At 49.0% G+C, this 20,000-nt stretch overlaps 1 pseudogene across 1 annotated transcript in view; it reads right to left on the minus strand.

Moving 5' to 3' along the window:
• Positions 1–1,689: 1,689 nt before the first annotated feature.
• LOC144122178 (uncharacterized) overlaps positions 1,690–20,000 on the minus strand; it is a 319,104-nt pseudogene continuing 300,793 nt past the window's right edge. The window contains exons 2-7 of the transcript XR_013312847.1: positions 17,909–18,049; positions 16,766–16,875; positions 14,830–15,193; positions 14,345–14,506; positions 7,800–7,924; positions 1,690–1,894 (exon numbers count right to left, since the gene is read on the minus strand). The product of XR_013312847.1 is annotated as an uncharacterized LOC144122178 (transcript). The remainder of the gene's footprint in view (positions 1,895–7,799; positions 7,925–14,344; positions 14,507–14,829; positions 15,194–16,765; positions 16,876–17,908; positions 18,050–20,000) is intronic.

Raw genomic sequence — 20,000 nt, forward strand, 5'->3', positions numbered from 1 at the left:
GTTTCCTAGTTTCAAACTTTTTCAATATTTTTTTTCATTTGATTATGTATAGTATCACAGCCCTTATCTGTTTTTGGCCTAAATTTCTGCTATCTTTTACTTCCATTGCCATGACCCATCAATGTTGTTTCCCCATTGTCATTCTGTCTTTCTTCACCACGTGCTTGTCTCAGTGTGGAGCCTTGTACACTCCCCTCATCTTTTAGTCGATCTGTTTATCTCCCTTTTTGCCGCGTTATCTGTTTGGTTCTTAACATTGACAAGCTTGTAAAGCGCTTTTTGCAGTAAGTTTCGGTACACGATGTCTCTTTTCTTTCAGTGTTCCCCCGGCACCGTGTTTTCATTTTGTTATTTTATCGTAATTTTTTGCTTATTTTTCACACGCTGCAATCCTGATTGTGCTCTTCTTTGCGCATGCTCATCGCTTGATGGTGGTGATCGGCTCCTATATATTAGACGTGGTGGCTTTTCGAAATATAAAGTTGCAAGTTAGCGCCTGTCCTGTCCACTTCTGTGTCGTCCGTGTCCTTTTTGCGCTATGTTTTCTAAGAAAGATAGGAGAGATAACGAGGAAGGATAGGGGATCGTTTGTCACTGGAGGGTTTACAAATTATGCGACTGGGCGGATAACAGCGATCAGAAGGTGACATAATTGTTTAACAGCAAGAAAATAGTCATATACAAGGGGAATTTGAAGCCAAGAAGGTCTTTTTATTTTTGCATCTTTTTTTTGAACGATAGGTTGATACCAAGGACGTATGATGCCAGTGGAGACCCAGCCTTCGACCGCTACATATTCCGCGCGATGAAGTGTTTTCCCCCTGAAAGCTTAGAGAGTGTTAACCAATGACGCCTGAGAGTGTCGACCAGGGGCCGTATTATATAAGCTGTTCATTTTAAAATCGCTATTTCGCGGCCTTCCGGTCGTCTGCCATTGGTCACTCAGATTAACCCGCGGCTTTCAAGCCGTCTGTGGGAAGCGACGTGACCGTTGGGTGGCCGGTGACCGGACCTCACCATTCATATTTCAACAGCGCAATAAAACAACGGGACACAACGAAGAAAGGACACCACAAGCGCTGACTCGCAACAAGACCTCACCATTGGCTGACACTGACTGCATTATGCAGCCACTGGTGATGTGCACCGCAGATCTCTGCCAACAGCAGGCGACCGGACCTGACCACTGGCTGCCATTGGGTGCGACATGCAGCCAATGGTGAGATCCGGTCGCCAAGCACCGAATGGCAGAATCGTTTCTCACAGACGCTTGAAAGCCGCGGGCATATCTGAATGACCAATGGCAGAGGACCAGACGGCCGCGAAACGGCCCTTCTAAAATGAACAGCTTATAGAATACGGCCCCTGATGCAGCGTGCAGTGATGACATGTTTGTGCTTACTTTGAGGCGGCTCGAAAATTTTCTGCTTACACGGTGGGGTTCTTTTCCCGACCCAACTTGATCCCTTCCGGAATTTGTATGATATCGTTCTTTGGGAAAATCCACTCCAGCTCTCAGAAAAATGTATAGTGCACATGTGTATTTTTTGGAGAATAAAAGAATATGCATTTTTATCTTCTTTTGATGCGTAAAATGATTTTCTCAGTCCCAATTTTCTGGTACCTAAGTGCTTATTATTATTTTTGTGTGTGTGAGAGCGTGTTAAGCGTCTAGTCACCGCACTGGTTTCAAGCGTGTCCGAGCAAAGCGTGGCGCACCTTGTAGTAGTCGCAGGTGTAGATGTCGCGCGACATGCCGAAGTCGGAGATCTTGACGCAGAGGTCGTTGCCCACCAGGCAGTTCCTTGTGGCCAGGTCCCTGTGCACGAAGTGCTGGGGAGGACAGGTAGCACATGCCGCTGGCGACCTGCGTCGCCAGCCACGGCAGATCCGACTGCGGAAAGAACAGGCGCCTTCGTGAGGGGTGAGTAAGCACGGCTAAGCACGGCCCAGTCCTTTGCGGTGGGGTGCAGCTAAGCGTTTCTCTGTGGGGCTTCACTCAGCGCCTCAAGTCGACGCGTTAAAAGAAGCAGAAGTGTATACTGGTACATACACCAGTATACACTATAATTTATTTTTATTCTAACGGCAGCAGGCGTTACGTGTTGACTGGCTGCGTTGAATGAAGCCCCACGGAGCAATAGTTGCTCAGGAGCAACCATGGAGGCAGGTTTCAGGGCAGTGGAGATGAGGTAGCTTGCAGGACTCAAGCCTACGTTCAAAATTCGGTATCAGGGCCTCCATCCTTCAGGCCCAGACACATAATACCTTCCTCTCGGAGTAATCTTTGGCAAACCATAATACTTAAAACTTGGCACACATGCTGCACTGAAGTTAGTGCGCACAGCAGTCAAGAATAACTGATTTCACTTGCAGGAAACAGATACACTTCACAGAGGCACTGCACAGTGGCACTGTGCACTTTACAGAGAGCTAAGGTTGGTGATTTTTTATGGCCCTGTAAACACCGAAGGCAAACAGCATCCACACATGCACTGAAAGCTGTCCGTAAGGTGTCCACCGTAAACGGCAGACGTGTACACAACGTCTCGCATTCGACTTTCAGCGAAACGCAGTGAGGCCAACCGTTTCGAAACCAGCTATGACAACCTCTTCGTCTGGGTGTTTTGCCTTGCTACAGCGCTGGCGGAGCAGCCCGTGTACTTAGCAGTTAGCATTGGCGGCGCTGAGCTGCGGGAGCAAAAAAAAAAAAAAAAAAGAACAAGAAAGATTGATTTATCGATTGATTGATCGACTCTTTGATCGCGCGCTCCAACTGGACAAGTTGTCAAAAGACCCGTCATGCATATGCTTCTACCAGTGCAAGGATATGGCATCATTGCAAAAGCTAGGAGAGTTAAGAAACGTTCTGCTTAACAATACATCAGTGGGATTTCGGAAACGGTCTAATAATCAACACCGAAAAAACCAAAGCCTTACTCTTTCTTCCCCCCCCCCCCCCCACCAAAAAAAAATGAATGTCGCATTACCTGGAGATATTGTATTTAACACCTGCACAATTGAAGTTGTACAATCAATCAAATGTTTGGGTGTGTACTTTGATCATGACATGTCCCGGCACTACCATATACATTTCCTCGCTGGTAAACTGTCACAGGTGCCGGGCGTTGTTCATTCCCTCAGGTACTTGCCTCAATCCGTAAAACTGCTCATTTATAATGCACTTTTCCTCAGTAACCTTAGTTACTGCTGTCTCGTATGGGGGACAACTTAATATACACACATTCATAAGCTGTTCATTCATAACTGCCGGGCAACATTTTCGCGCTATTATTTTTACCGTTCCTCTCAAGGTATCTCTCACACGCTTAATATTCTGACTCACTGGAATACTTGTTCCAACACTGAAGGGAACAAAACTTCGCCCTTGCCATATGAAGACACAATCCCAGCGCGGTTATCTCTGCCCTGCTTAAGAGAAGTGCGACTCACGGCTACGGTGATGACCACCGCTAAAAGTTTCCGAGCGGGATTCTTATTCAGGCGAAGCTGCAACTGTTGCGTTCCGAGCACCAGGAATAAGCGTGCACAAGCACACAGTTGAGCCTGCCTTCGCTGCCTGTGCGCACTGGGAGCGGAACAGGGGTTTAAAGCTCGAAGGAAAGCACCCGCAGTGCTCTCGGCATCCGAGGTCCACACAGAGCAGTCCTGCCCTTATAAAAATGGTCTACAGACAGTCTATAGACTTCTTATAGACTCTATTGCATTTCTATAGATCTTTATTTTGTCTACTCATAGTCTATAGACTGTCCATAGACAAAAGTCTACTAAAAGTATATGTCCATAAACCTGTAGATTGTCCATATACTGTCTATAGGATGTGTTGCCGGTAGATTGTTCTCTAGGGTTCGTCTACAGAGAGTCTATAGACTTTCAAGACAAAAGTATATGTACAGTCTATAGACTGTCTAAAGAAGTTTTTGTAAGGGTGAGCTCGAGTGAGGCACCCGAGTGCTTATTCATGACCACTGTGCCGACAAACCGAACGTATATGCGCGTTGCTCGTTCCGTGAGCACCCGCTCCACATTGTCGATTTGCGCACTGCGTGCGTACAGTGGCGACGACACTGAGATTTAACGCTGAGCTAATTGTCATGTGAGAGATAACTCAGCAACTACTAACTTGTTCCCCTCGTTTTGAAGTGGTTGACATGATACCACCGGCGTGCGTGGCCTACAGGGAAACTAGTCTGTAGGTTTTCAGTTCTGTCGTTGACTCGAAGCATGCTTGTACTATACCTGATACTAGTTTGCTCGAACTAAGCAATAACCTTAATCTTATTTAAGGCCGAAGGTTTTCCTCACGTATGACATCGTGCATCAAATACGCTTAATTAGATATATTCCTACTTAGCACCGTTTGAGGTACTAAAAAAACAAACATCTGAAGCACTAATGGCTTAGCATACTTTGGTGAGGTTTTAAGTTATATTTATGGCCTCAGGTCATCATCACCATCAGCCTGACTACGTTCACTGCAGTACAAAGGCCTCTCCCGTATCTCTCCAATTAACCCTGTCCTTTGACAGCTGGGTCCACCCTGCGCCTGCAAACTTCTTAATCTCATCCGCCCACCTAACCTTCTGCTGCCCCCTGCTACGCTTGCCTTCTCTTGGAATCCACTCCGTTACCGTTAAGGACCAGCGGTTATCGTGTCTTCGCGTTACACGCCCTGCCCAAGCTCATTTCTTCCTCTTGATTTCAACCAGGATGACATTGACCCGCGATTGATCCCTGATCCACTCTGCCCTGTTCTCGTCCCTTGATGTTACACCTATCATTTTCCTTTCCATGGCTCGCTGCGCAGTCTTTGACTTTCGTTGAACCCTTGTCGTTAACCTCCACGTTTCTGCCCCGTAGGAGAGTACCGGTAAACTACAACTGTTATGTACTTTTCTCTCGAGGGTTATTGGTAAACGGCCATTTGTGGTCTTAGAGAACCTGCCAAATGCGCTCCACACCATTATTATTTTTGTAGTTAATTCACTATCGTGATCCGGATCTGCGGTCCCTACTTGCCCTAAGTAGACCCCTTACCACTTCCAGCACCTCGCTACCAATAGTAAACTGCTGTTTCCTTCCGGAGCTGTTGAAAATTACTTCGGTTTTCTACATGTTAATTTTTAGACCCACCGTACTGCTCTGCCTGTCTCAATGATCATGCTTTGCATGCAGTTCATCCAGGCCTCTGAATACCCCCTGTAAACAGGTGGTGAGCATATTGACGAGACCGTGTCTTCCTGCCTGACACCCTTTCTTATTAAAATCTTATTGTTGACTTTATGGAGAACTATGGTGGCTGTGCAGCCGTTATAGGTATCTTTCGGTATTTTTACAAGTCTCTTCTATACCCTGATTCCGCAATCTCTCCATGACTGCTGAGGTTTCGACTGACCATATAAGGCCAAAAATCACTTATGTAATGATGAACGAAAGAGAAAGAGGGCTAAATAAAAAAAAAAGGTCGAGCGATGTAATGAGGTCGAGCAGTAAGTGGTGGTGCGGTCCTTGCATGCAAGCAGTATGTGATGAATTGTTTCGCGAGAGACCTGCTGATTCTCGTCGGCTTCAGTTTCGGAAACCCACGGCAATTCACCACTCCGCAGAATTGCTCGTCTTTTGAGGCACGAAATAAAATTTCGGAATCTACTTGACCGAAGTTTTCTTTCCTAATTTGAGTTTCGTAATTTCAAGCGTTCGTTGACAGTTCTTGTGTGCTTGCGCATCAAGGCGTTGTCAGTGCAATATCTTTCCGAAGATCCTCAAGCGCTTATGCAAAAAAAAAGGACTGCAGCCGGGTTTGTATGCAGTGTGAAGAAGAAACCGGATAAAGAGCGCAGTGACTCAGCAACGAGTCAAGCGCTTCTTGTATCAAAGAGTGCGCTATCTCAGAAATCCCCTGACTTTAAAGCATGCAACGTAAATTTAGTCCTCTCTCTGTGACCGCCGCTGGAGCCAAAGTAGATACTACAAAAGCCCCCGATTGGTTTCAACTGCGTCGCCTAATTTATTAAACTTGCTATCCGCAAAAGCTTTCGCCTCGTTTAACTGTGTTAGAATGAAAACGTGACTTTCTAGCAAGGACAGGGGACCGCTGCGAGTTCGTTCTTGCAGTAATTTTTTTACGAGCGACGACCGCAGGCTCCGGCTCATGTATAATTCCTGCAGTCGGTGGGACCTGGACCCATAGCAGTAGCTGAGACGCGAAGGCTCACTTGCTTCCTAAGCACACACAAATTCTCACCATTAACTCAGACCGCCGCTTTAACGACGTTGGAGGCGCTAGACTGAAACACTGTGCTCGGAATCTCTCGCCATAAATATGCTCCGATTAAATAACGGAATAGTTGCCACGAAACATGGAATAAATTATTAGCACAAAAAAATTAAGAGCTCGGCGTGTCTCTTCGCACAAATTAGGAAATAAAATCGTAAAGCTAAACTTACCCCAACAAAGAACACATAAGATTACAGCACACATTGTTTTTAACGATATATTTTGCCTGTTGACGACTTTTTGTCGACGCGGCTTATTACGTTCTCTGCAGGCGCTGCTTGTTGTTCGTATGTGCTGCACTGAGGCGCAGCGCGCAGGTAGGGGCACTACGGTACACATGCAGCGCTGCCACACACGTAGTACGTGGAGGTCATCTAGCCTGGAGAGGTGTAATCGTAAAGGTTGTGACTCGAAAGATAGGTTCTTACACATTAATAGTTGATTATACTGACCTTTAATGAGATATAAAAACACTCAGTGCCGGCAAGATTTCTTATTTGCGATGATTTCTACACTTTAAGTTGAGCTTCATATCAAAAGTTTTTCATGTGAATAGTTTTGCGAAACGTAAGAAGGAACAGAGCTTTCTAATATCGGCCGCATGACCGGATTAAGGATTCGACCACTTTTTAAGAACTATCCTCAATTGGCACCACGCTAAGGAAGCTGGCGCGGCAGCTATGAACTCGTGAGCTTAGTTATAGAACGAGTTCAGCGGGCTTTTTGCTTGCCTTGGCCAACTACACAAAATGCGTGAAAAAAAAATGAGACATAAGGCGCCCGAAATACGCTGACGAAATTTTTGCTAACTGGGCTGCATGAAAAGGTTCGCTGTGACCCAACAAATTTTGGCTGTTTCGACCAGTTACTTGCAATGGAAGGGTTGGTTTGCCGGCAAGCTTTTCGAAAGCGCATGCATTTTGGCGCGAATTAACCAAAATTTGTTGGGAAGTGCTAGTGCTGAATTGGCTTGCGAATTTGAGTGAGTGATTGAGTGAGTGTGCGAGTGAGTGAGAGTGAGTGAGTCTGCGAGTGAGTGTGCGAGTGAATGAGAGTGAGTGGGTTAGTGAGTGTGCGAGTGAGTGAGAGTGAGTGAGTGTGCGAGTGAATGAGAGTGAGTGGGTTAGTGAGTGTGCGAGTGAGTGAGTGAGTGAGTGAGTGTGCGAGTGAGTGTGCGAGGGAGTGAGAGTGAGTGAATGAGTGAGTGAGAGCGAGCGAGCGAACTACTGCTTCCACTGCATCGAACCAGTACTGCAAGTTTTTGTTTGCTGTGGGACTATTCGCAATACCGCTAGTCATGTGAAAAGTATCGCGCTATCAAAATCGTGTCACTCTTAAGTGCATAGTCTCTCAGAAGACGGGAAGCGCTGGCGCTTGAAGCAGGAACCAATGGCCTCTTGTTTTGAGTTACACACACACACAAAAAGAAAGAACACGGTAACAAAAGTCAGAAACGAGCTCTAAAAGTAGAACGAGCGCGCAGCTGATGTTCACCACTTACGAGAGTGAGCTGAGTCGGGGGTTTCCTGGTCGCCGAGTCACGGCCGTAGCCGTTGGCTCGAAGCAGCTCCGCCAAGTCTCCGTACGTCATGAACTCGAAGACCATCCATGGTATGGAGCCGGACTCTGTGTGTGAGCGTGAGAAGTAGGCGCAAGCGTAAGTCTCTCCACCAACATGCCGCATCGCCCACCGAAAGCAAGGTCACAGAGAAGCCGCGGTTTCTGAGCAATCTTTGAGCAGTAAGCAAATCAGGGCGTCACCCATAGTTTCGATTTCTTTACGCGGGATTTTACATGCATCTGGAGGCTGCCATGTCCTGACACCCTGCTTACAGAGCAAATTACATAAAACTTTAGGATGCCTCTACTCATCGATGACAGTTTTTAAAAAGGGGCGCCATTGCATTTTATGTATTTTTTTCTGAATGGCTGGAGAAGGCGCTTAGGTTGTTACTGGAAGGGAAGAGTTGATGTTTAGTTATTCCCCTTCAATTTACCTATACGACGGAGAGAGAGAGAGAGAAACTTTATTGGCGCCAAAAATTGGTCGATTCAGCGGAACCCGGGTGTCTTCATGTTGAAGTTCCGAGCCTTCCAGGGGTGGTGCCCTTATTCCAGGGTCCCACTGAGTCTTGCTACCTCATACGCAGGTTGGACCAGTCCTTTTTGGACCGCCAGCACGCTGCTGGTGAGCAGGCTCTCCCACTCTTCCGCATTGGGCTGTTTTAGTTTATGGAATGAATAATTGTTTTTACACTCCCATGTAATGTGGTACAAAGTGGGGGTGGCTCCACACCACTTGCATGTGTCCGCGTACTGGTTCGGAAACAGTTTGTGAAGTATGTGTAAGTTATGAAAGCTTCCTGTTTGCAGTCTACGGAAGATTATCGCACAACTCGTTACGTCCTTTTGCAGGCCGTGAACAGAGATGAACGTGCGCTTTCAAAGCGGGACATGAATTAGGGAATAAAAAAGATACGAAGATTGCCGCAACACGCGGGTCGTAGGCAGAGACTGAGGGCGGGCACTCTTTCATCCCCGCTGTTTTTCACTCGTGACACTCCCGGTGACAGGGACGATCGAAAAATAACGCCCGTTTGTTTCTATTTGCTTTCTCGCAGTGAGCAGTGGCTGCGAGGTCGGCTGTGCCTGTCTATTATAGAAGCTCCGCTGTTGTCTTAACGGCTGCCTTTCTACAGAAAATGAGGGGGCAAGAGCGCGGCAGCTCGCCTGGGAATTTCACAGGGGTATCGAGCAAGTGTACCGGGATGTTATCAAATTACACGCCTCACTGGATTTGATGAACGATCCTTCGGTCGTTTTATTTCGTAGAGTCCGGGAGATATCGGCTGAAAGAACAGAAAAATGTCGACTCAGGTTTTGAGCAAGCTGGTAGTTGCTAAGTAGAATAGACAGATCGATCTTGTCACCGCGCGAAAAATTGCCCGTTGCGCTGCTTTTGTCCCCACCGCCATAGCACTTAACCAGAGAGGGTTTGTGAGCGCTCACGGTGCACCGGCTGGTCTGGGAATGAGTAAGAGTCGCGGGAACTTCAGGCGGCGACATCCTGCCGGCATTGTTCTATTTATTCATTTACTGTCAGGATACAGATAGCTGCGAAGGTTCTTGAGCCGGCAAATGGCCGCAGCCGCACAGTAGAAGGACGTTAGGCTATTGCGTGGAATTTCGTGGCACTACATCTTCGGATCTGGTACGAAAAAAAATGACGTCTGTATGCTCGGTGACGCTTCAATACGCCTCCAACTATGACGTATTTAAAGCAAGGCTGGCTCCAAGGAAGTGCCGTAGGTAACACTGACACAATAATTCTCGGAATGGCAGTATCGTACGCTCACGGTCATCGAGCGCAGCCTGTCAACCCTTGCATTGTACGTACAGCAGACCTTTGGGGGATGCAGAGTTCCAGATCCTCATAGGTCCTATGATCGTTTCCCTCGCATAAGATTGAGAGTTTCACGCACTTGTTCGGAGTTAACCAGATGGGAGAGCACTTTTCTGACGCAAGAGTAATTTGCGCGTGTAAGCGATTATCTTGCCCCGTATATTTACCCTCACTCTTGCAGTCCTAATATGCGCTGCAAAACGTCTTTATTAGAGCGCTTCACATTTCCTCTCAGCGGTGCAAAAAAGTAGGGCACCCAGCAAGCAAATGCAAGCAAGCGCCGGAGGAAGAAGTGTGACGTCACAGCTGCTAGCGTTAGAGCTCGCCAGGGGCCTCTTAATGCACACAGCCGTCCCCCTAGTGCCAAGCAGCGCTTTGACCGGAGCTCAACCATTTCGTTCACCTTGGTCTGCGCCAGGGGCGAAGCGCGACTTTCTGTTCCGCCCGCTGAATTTAACATCGCAGTCAACACAGATTTTTCTTTTTCAATCACTCCTTTTCCCGCCGCGGGCCACTGTATATGTATACGGTGTTTCATCGTAACCTTACAACTCAGAGGAAGCGGCAGCTGGCTTCAGCCAATCAGGTGCCCGGATCGCAAACCTACGGCCAGGTTAGAGCGGCTCCCCATTGGCTTAGAGCCTGTCCGGTGGCCAGTCACGACAGTTAACGGTGCAACATGCGAAAGGAGGCCAAAACACGGTTAGCACGGTACACGGACAATCTTGCGAACTCCGTACTTGTTCCCCTTGTGTCGGCTCTGGCTTGTACAGACTGCACTGTTTTGGAGATGCCCAGCGTAGGCACTCCTCTACAATTTACCTCCGTCTGCGCTCGAATAGAACGAAGCAGACCGCGAGAGGGCACGCAACCATTTGTGGGCCGACACGTTGTGCGCGCCCGGGCATGGGCTTGGTTACTTCTTGTCCGACGGCCCTCATTTTTCTCCTCTCTTTATTCCCCCGTGGCTTCTACCGTCTGTGCCGCTGAATGGTTTTCCACGCTTAACTTAGAGCTCCCATGCGGGCTGTTTGCCTGCAAAGGTTTTTCAGTGTTTCTCCTTAGACGGGGAAAAAAATAAACGAAAGGAAAGGAAACTGCGTACAATACAAATGTGCAGGATTAGCTTATAAAATACGTAACTCGAAAAACAGCGCTGAAGAGAGTTGGCGAAAAGAAAGAGTTCGTTAGGGCGAATTAGCCCGACGTAGCAGCGCGAAGGGAAACGCCAGCTGCTTCGGGAAAAAAAATAGGGGCGTTAAAAAACACAGGCAAGCTTTGGGATAGTGTCAAGGAGAAAGGTAATTTCAGTCGCTGTGTAATGAAAAAAAAAACACTTTCAAGAAAAGACAACCGGAAAAAAAAATATGTAGATATATATCACTGGCCTGCTTTTCATCTGTCTCGGTGCTCTCTTTTCCCCACTGGCTCTAAGCACACTTCCGCGCGTACAAAGACAACGCAGAGACTACGCTTGGGCAAATCAGCGTTTCTTGACTGCTAAGAGGCGCCAAACAAAGTTCTCGCGTCCTTTCTTCTACGATTCTTTCTTTCTTCCTTGCGCACTTTCGAGCCAAGTTTGTTCAGTACCGGCGCCGGCCTCTGGGATGTCGTGCAAGGCTTCTTGGTGCGGCCGCCCTATGAAATCCTTCTTTCGTCCCCCGCCGTCCTCGCTTTTGTGCCCGTTTCTTCCACGGGAGGACTGTACGCACCGAGCCTGCTGCGAGCAGCTAATAACTAGGCGTCTAAGGTGACATATCCGACACGTGTCCTAATTGGGCGCCCGTTAAATTCGCGTTACTTCCGGGTGTGAGCATTATGCCCGATAATGGCGACGACAGTTGCTGCGACGGCTTGCATGGGGACAGCGCTCCGCATGGGGAAGGCTTTACTTTCTTCTAGGCTACGGATCGTGCTCTTGTATCCAGTGGAAAGGAAGAAAAAACATCAGTCCAATGCGCTGCGCAGTGACGCTGGCGGTCTTCGCACAGGGCGTAGCAGCACGTCCAAAGGAGATTCTTTTCGGCCCCTTAGCTCTAGCCGGATTACACCGCTTGTTAGGCGCACGCTTCCGGGTAGGAGTGTTATTAAATGAGTCAGCTAAATATATACAACCTCACATGAGGTGTTCTGTGGAGGCTGCAGTAGACCTGCCTGCATGTTCCTGGCTCTACCACTGCGCTCGGCTTTGGTCCATTTCTCAGCTGGAGTCGTAGTCTTCGCAGTCTTACCATTTCACTCAAAATTATGAAATTGCAAGTTGTATGTGTTTAGGCTATTATGAACACTTCAGTGTGAAATACTTGAGGAAAGACACACTTTCAGAACATTGTAAAAGTTGCAAAACAACACTTCTTTGCGCTCAGTGAGGCACACAGAATTTTGGCATATACTTTGGCATGTCCCGAGATCTCGCACCAAGTATGGATTTAAGGTGATGCAGTTTAACGTCGCACGTGTGTTAACTAAGTACCACCTCGTAATAGAAAATCTGTGTGTATTTTCTAGAAGTGATTTATAAGCGCTTTTTGTATAATTCATGTGACTTTTTTTCCTTTTTACTTCCTTTTGTTTCATGATGCGGTATGTTTACACCTTGCATGCATGCATTCTTTAACAAAATAGTATCGCAGTTGTGATATCTTTGTCTCTATGCATTACCTACTTCTGCCGAAGTGTCCGTTGCCGGGAGGTGTGGCCAGCCAAGCTACATATATGTGTCTTTTTTTTCCCCACCTTCCCAAACACATCCCATGCGCAAATTACTTTGTACTTTGTGTTAAGTAAATCAACTTCACCTTCACATCGCCGCCTTTACGTCATTTCATACCTGCATGCTGATAATTTTTTTCGTTGAACTTTTTCATCGTTTCAAAATTTTGTGACACAGCCACCTGGCGTACTTGGTAGAAAATGAGCGAAAACACACACCAGCTTATCGTCAGCGCTCCGGCCTTCTGGGGCAATAACGTATCGCAGATTAGTGTAAAGCGCGCTAAAGCGCCGTGAGAAAGTGAAGAGAACGGAGTCAATGAAAGAGAGACACAGAGAGAAAGAAAGAAAAAAGAAGCCCAGCTAATATCTGCAAAGTCCCGCTACTTCCTGTCAATGGTGTCGCGATCTTTCCCGCCTAGTGGTGGCAGTAAAGCATTCGCTTCATCACGCCCCAGGCGCCACGGGAAGGGGCGAAGCGAGCCATGAATGCGGACCGGCTAGAAAGGGGAGAGGGAAAAACACTTCCCGTCTTCGCCGGTTGTAAAAACTCGCTTGGCGCGCCCAGGAGGTTTCCTTGGAAATCCCCTTGAAGTCGTAAACGGCGCGCGCGGGCAGGCGTTTTGAGCAGTTTACAGTCGGCTGCCTTGGTCATATAAACGCAGACTTGGAGTTGTAAACACAACCTCAGTACGCTCCCGCGTCTTTCCAGCGACGACAGGAGAGACTGTGAGAACTGGTACACAGCTAGTGTGAAAGGTACGGTGCAAGCAAGCCCCGCGCGCAGCGTGCGTTGTTTTTCTTTTCGATACCAGAAATACGCTGCGCTAGCAAGGTGGCCGAGGCTTTACCGTGTACTGCAAGTCTTGACTACCTGGTTTTCAGGTTAGGCGTTCACCTCCACTCAATCCTCGTACTTACCAAGCTCATTGCACGTGCGTAGCATTGAGCTGCCAACGTACGGTAATAACAATTAGAACGGGGGTGGACAGCCACCCTTAAGGGAGCACGGATTGAGTGTACCACTTTCTACGAGATAATTATACAAGTGAGCAGCGCGTGTTCAGAGAGCACAACCTTAAATCGCTGACACTGGTGACCGCAAATGAACTGCGCTTCGCTTCGAACCCGACCGCGGCGGCTGCGTTTTTATGGAGGAAAAACGCTAAGGCGCCCGTGTGCTGTGCGATGTCAGTGCACGTTAAAGATCCCCAGGTGGTCGAAATTATTCCGGAGCCCTCCACTACGGCACCTCTTCTTCCTTTCTTCTTTCACTCCCTCCTTTATCCCTTCCCTTACGGCGCGGTTCAGGTGTCCAACGATATATGAGACAGATACTGCGTCATTTCCTTTCCCCCCAAAAACCAATTAAAAAAAAACTGCGCTTCGCAGCCGATACGTATTACGGCCATGCTCTTAGGTGACTTTTTACTTGTCCAAGCGCAACACAAAAAAACCCACACAAAAATCTAGAGCACTCTGCTGTAAAAAGCTAAGAAGCTATGTCGTTCACAATAACTGTAGCGCGCATTCTCAGGGAGGAAAGTGTAAAGCTTAGGTTCACTGACTTGTAGGCACGGCCTGTGCGATTTGTCAGGCTCGTTGCGCGTGGGGCGGTTGGCTCTAGCTGGCTACTGTTCGGTAGCAAGCAGAAATATGACGTGCAAAGTACAAAACCTCCGAACGCGCGCTGCAGGCCTGTCATGTCTGCCATGTTTGCTTATTACCCAGAGAAAACAAAGGCGATTTGATGCGGCAGCTCAAATTTCACGGTTCATCGATGACCCGCGCTCCCCCTAGAACCTGAAGAACACCTTCCCCGCCGCTTCGTACATGTTGACTTTCAAGTAAATGTGGCTGCAGAGCCGTGCTGCACCGTGACGCTCGGAAGCCGACCCAACCGTGGGCGTTCGCTGTTCGGCGTCGCTCACCTTTAAAGACGACGCCGAGCAGCTTGAGGATGTTCTCGTGCTTGAAGCTGGACATGATCTGCACCTCCCGCTCGAAGTCTGCCTGCGCTTCGTTGGACACGCTCTCCTTGAGCACTTTCACGGCCACGTTCTCCTCGCTGCCGTCAGGGTGCGTGTACACCGCTGCGTGAACCACGGCGTCCGCCACTGAGCGTGCGAAGCTTTTGACATGGCTTGTGCACGTGACGGCCGGGCAATTTACGATCGAAGACAATGACCAAAGGGTTTTTGCCCTCCGAATACTCGGTGCGTGCACCGCGTTTAAAAGTGACACTACTCTCGTCACGCGTTAAATTGGTATTTCCGCGTCGGCTTCAGACCTGGCCAGACAAGTACCTCGTGCCCTGGATCCTGCGTCTTCCGAAGCAGTGATTAAAAGACCGCTCTACGTGCTCACAACAAAACTGCCCAACCTTGCTATTTGTGGCGAGACAAAAGGCGCGTACCTTTGTGCACCTTGCCGAAGCACCCCTCGCCGACCTCTTCGACGAAGCGGATGCAGTCGGCCGATATCTCGACGTCGTGCAGCACCTTGCGCAGGGGCGTCTCGGGCGCCGACGAGTAGTAGGTGGGGTTGGTCACGTACTGTTGCATGCACTTGTGCAGAGAGCCCGCGGCCGCGCGCCGGGCGTCGGCCGCCCGCCGCCGGTGGCGCTGCACCAGGACGGCGACCACGAGGCCAGCCAGCGCTAGTGTGCCCAGCACCGCCAGCAGGCCAGTGAGTAGCGGGGCCGGGCCGCCGCCGCGCTCCCCGGCCGTCGCCGCCGGCCGCCAGGGCTCGGCCGAGCCGCCCCCGCTGCCTGAGGACTCCTGCGACGAAGGTTTTCCTCACCTTACAGAAATTCAGAGCTTCACGGGAGTGCCCCACTGTATACGGCGGGAAAGCAAACGGTGCGGCCTGAAAATTTCCGCGGGGAACAACGTATGTACAGCCGCAGCTTTCAAAAGATTTCAAAAAACCAAGTTCTCTTGGATGTGCAGCTACGTGTCCTAGACACGAGCGCCTTGCCTCAGACCCACCCGCTGCTGTCTAATTTCGCTTTTTTTTTTTTGCACGGATCACACCGCTGGAGCGCTCTACACAAGACTGACGCGCATTGTGCTGGAACTGGCGCTAAAGCAGCTCTGACAAACGGGACTCACGCTGTGGTGCCTTTTGTGCAGTGTGCACCTGCGCTGCTTTTTCTAGCAGCGAATGCCTACGCTATTAAAGCCCCCGCGGCTGGCCGCAGCAAGGATACGATCGCAGTGGATTCGAATAAGTTGGGACTGGTTGACATGGTGCGATACGCAGGCACGGGCACGTGGAGGAATACAGGTGGCTCAAATGTTGCAGAGGAGGGTAGTTGTTTCTGGCCTTGGGAACAACAGGAGGTGAGGCTTTCTTCTTCTTAAAACATGGGACATACCCACATGGGGGATTGGCCAAGGTGTAGTGGCATAAAGAGGGAAATTTCCATACGCGATTACGAAAATATTAGCGCCAAGCGTGAATTTTTAAAAATGTATCAGTGAAAAACGACAGAAGAATATTTAAAGTGAAACAACAAACAGTATTGGGGTTAAAAAAGATGAGCTCCAAGAATTTTAAAAGAGCAAATCAACCTACCAGTTGCAATTATGTAATCATGGAGAATCCCACAAATTAAACCCAGTGCAAATCGTCTGTTCTTCTTCTTCTTCTTCACCCCAGGTATATGGCACATACCCACGCGGGGGGATTGGCCAAGGTGTAGTTGAATAAACAAAGAAGTTTCCATGGAAGATGACGACAAAATTGTAGCACCAATCGTGAATTTTGAAAAATCAATGAATAAAAACAACAGAACAATATTGACAGTTAAACAACAGAAAGCATTTTGATGAAAAAAGGAGAGCTCGTAGAACTTTAAAAGAATTAGCACATCAACGAATCGTCTGTTTTCCTTTTTTCTTCTTCTTCATCGCCTAGCACTCCCCGACTTTTTTTTTCTTCATCCAAATCCTTGGGACGATTAAAAGGCCGAATTCACGACGTTGTTGACACACGTGATTAGTTCACGTTTGGCGGGCTCCTTGCGCTGGCCATAACCGAAGCCTTGGATCATTTGCTTACGCAGGTCATAGATGGCTGTAGGCAGACCATAGTTGTCTTTCTATTAGGGATTCTCACAGTGTACGCATGCTAATTCCTGTGTACACGCATTTTTCGAGCCAGAGAGCATGAAAGAGTGAGTTTATTCTTTTGAGCCACCATTCTTTTTGGTTGTTTACTGCTTTTAGGAAATAACCGCGTCACTGAAATTATGCTGTTCCGGCCACAGGTAAATACGCTGGTAAACTTTACGTAGCAGAATGGTAGGAAGAGTCATCCAGGCAGTGCGAGTGAGCCTGGGAACACACCTTTGCGGCAGGTGAGAAGTTGCGGTTCATCCCGGCTATTTGGTGATGCGTGAAAGAACCTGCAGAGTGGGGCTGCGTTGGACTGCTCTGGGGATACCCGTTGCCTTGAGCTGCAAGGGAAGATACCTCACCAGTGAGGAATAAAACTCACCGCGCAGTCAACGCCAAAGCGCACGGCTGACAGGAAATAGGGAGACAAGGTGAAAAGAAAAAGCGCATTACAATTTCCCGTCTTGCGCTTGAACGAGTCATGATGTTTAAGTGACTCTTGCGCTGGGTGATGTCTGCGGTAAACCCCTGAAGTAGGGGCAGTTAAACAAACAGGTAGACGCCATTTATAAGGGAATTAATTTAAGCCTGCAATGAAGAGCGGTGTTTCACGCTTATATGGTGTCACATTTTGCGCACACTTATTACTAATAGATACAATCTGCGAAAGCTCCAGAATTTGGAATTGCTACGTTTTGGCACTTCTTGAGTGAGGTATATCCCCTCCCACAACCGTCATTTTACTCCACCTTTCCTGAATATATATATATATATATATATATATATATATATATATATATATATATATATATATATATATATATATATATATATATATATATATATATATATATACAAAAATAGAAACATACTCCAGCATTTCATTTCACGTGCATATAGCGCAACAGGCAGGACACAAGGGAAGACGCAACACAGCGCTGCTGTGTTGACTTCCTTACTGTGTACTGCCTATAGTGCTGCAGCCGTGACTCACTCTTCGGTTGGAGACTTCTTTAATATAGCGTCATGACGGCAAAAGCAGCACACACATTGACAGAACACAAAGAACCGCTTGTGTTCTATCAAAGTGTGCGCTGCTTTTGTCGTCATGAATCTATAGTAACTTGCCCAAACCTGTGCTCCACTACTTTAATATAGCGTAGTGCCCTACCGCGATCCGGTTGCTTAGAGAGCCGCCCGAGCCTCCACTGTGTCAGGAGTGCGCCCGCACTATGGTAAAGCTCTGCGCCAGCAGCAAGACGAGCATTCAGCGGCGCTGTTCGGATAACAACGGCTTGTCGGCAGTTAGCGCGGCATTTATCAAGGAGGGGCGCGCCTCTAGCGCTCGACGCGGGGGGGCGCTGCGGGACCTACCGACTGGCGCCTTGCTGCATGGCTCGTGGGGCCGCTTAGGCTTGAGGTCGCTGGTGCAGAGGCAGACGAAGGTGCCGTTCACGTTGTGGCAGCCGGCCTCCAGGCCGCACAGCGTCGAGTTGTGCGCGCACAGGTCCAGCTCTGCACGCAAGGACAAAAGGAGGGGGCGCCGCCGCGGTTAATAATCGCTGCATTGCTTGGGAGGCGAAGTTTCTTAGAATTTAACACTGTGTCGTTTTCTCTCAAGTGTACGGCATTTTGCGCTCATGTCTGCCGAGACCAGCGGCAGCGTGTGCCCCCTGGTTCGTCCGACCATTCACGTTTCTGCGACGGTAGCCACGAAGCTTGACTGCACAGACGAGCAGCTGGAGGTCTTGTCGGGGCAATATAAAGCAACGTCGTTCTTTTTTGTTTTTTGCACATTAAAAATAATAAAGGAGAACTTTCGTCGAAAGTGAAACGAAGTATTCATACTGTAACATGGTAGTTTTTGTATGATAACTGAGTGGGAAGCAAGCAGTATTACGCAATATACATCGAAGAAATCCTCCAGAGTTTGGTGTCTACCGTCGACCATGGCGTAATGCACAGTCCGGGTTCAGCACGCTCCGCTAAGCGGATGTCGTGTCCCGGACATGCTGCCAAACCCACATTGTATACAGGACGTCGGTGAAATTCAGCTTGTGCGGCGTTTTGTGCCAAGCGACAAGTGCCAGCACAGCCAGTTCGCCCCAGGAACATGACCGCGGTAACGAACTTCAAAGGCATTGACCGGTGGCGAGTCGGTGCACCGTTTTGTTAGTGGCGGCGTGTCCCCGTCTTCCCATTATCTGTGCCGTTCTTGCGCTACATTTCGAAACTCGGTAAGAGATTTGTTAAATCGGCCTCACGCGCGCGGCTCCTGAATCATACTCCGGCTGCCGCACGACACGCACGCTCGCGCGAGGCCCCCCTGTTCTGATTTTTGTTTTGGCTGTTGTTTTGCCTGTTTTGCGCCAGGTAGTGACGCGCAGTGACCGAACGTTTCGCGTGCACTACCTAGAACGATCAACAGCTGGGCGCCCCACCCCAGCTGTTGTGTGCAAAGTGTTGTGCGCGTGTGTTTTTATTTTTATTTTTCCTTCTTGACTGTACATGCGCACAACCTGGGCAACTTTATTGTTACCCTTTGTAAATAGTGTATATATGCCCTCACTCCTATCTCTTTCCTACTATCCCCTCACCTCTTTTATTTCACTTCTTCATACTGCCTGGTATCCTTTATTTCCGCTGTCCCAGCCAGGTGCCGCCGCCGCAGTGATGGCAGATGCCGGGGTTAGCAAAAATCTTTTAACTTCCATTTTTATTACTATATTTTAATAAACACTTACTACTACTACTACTACTACTACTACTACTACTACTACTACTTTTTCCGCTGGCTAGGCATATGAGAGGGCTCCAAGCATGTGGGCACCCTCTTGCTACTACGCCCGTCAGCCTTTTAAGCTCAGTGCGCACTTCTCCGCGAAGCTCGCTTATTCGACGCCAAACGTTCAATCGCAGGCTAGAGCACGAAAACCGGAAGTGCAAACAAAGCCCAGCGATGCGGACGGCGCTCTGTCTTTGTGCTAGCCAGTCGTAAAGTCGGCCTTGCTGCGCACCGCCCGCAGGGGACCTCACATGAGAGATGATTAAGAGCGCACAACGAAGGGAGACATTGGGCACTGCTGCGCACCGCCCCGAGAAGCCCTGGGAAGCCACGCCTGCTGCTATCAAGACACGTGGATCCCCGATCGCCGCATCATGAGGATAACGGTGCACCGTCAAGATATGCGTCGTGAAGCGAGCGCGCACACGTCAGCACTCGCGACGCAGCGTGAGGTACGCTGCGTAAAAGGGGCCGCGGGCGCGTAAACCCCGGTATATACACGCGGCTTTCGCGACGGACAGTCAGCGGGCGGAAGGGGGGGAAGCTGATCAGTGGAGAGGAGGAGGCGGTGGCGTCTCAGGGCGCTGTTCCGAGACAGGACAGTCTCGGGGCGCCGTTCACTCGTCGACCTAGTTCCCCTGTCTCGACGACTCCCGGGCCGGGCCACGTGCAGGCGATTGA

This window comes from Amblyomma americanum, chromosome 1, assembly GCF_052857255.1.
Source record: "Amblyomma americanum isolate KBUSLIRL-KWMA chromosome 1, ASM5285725v1, whole genome shotgun sequence".
Lineage (NCBI taxonomy): Eukaryota > Metazoa > Arthropoda > Arachnida > Ixodida > Ixodidae > Amblyomma > Amblyomma americanum.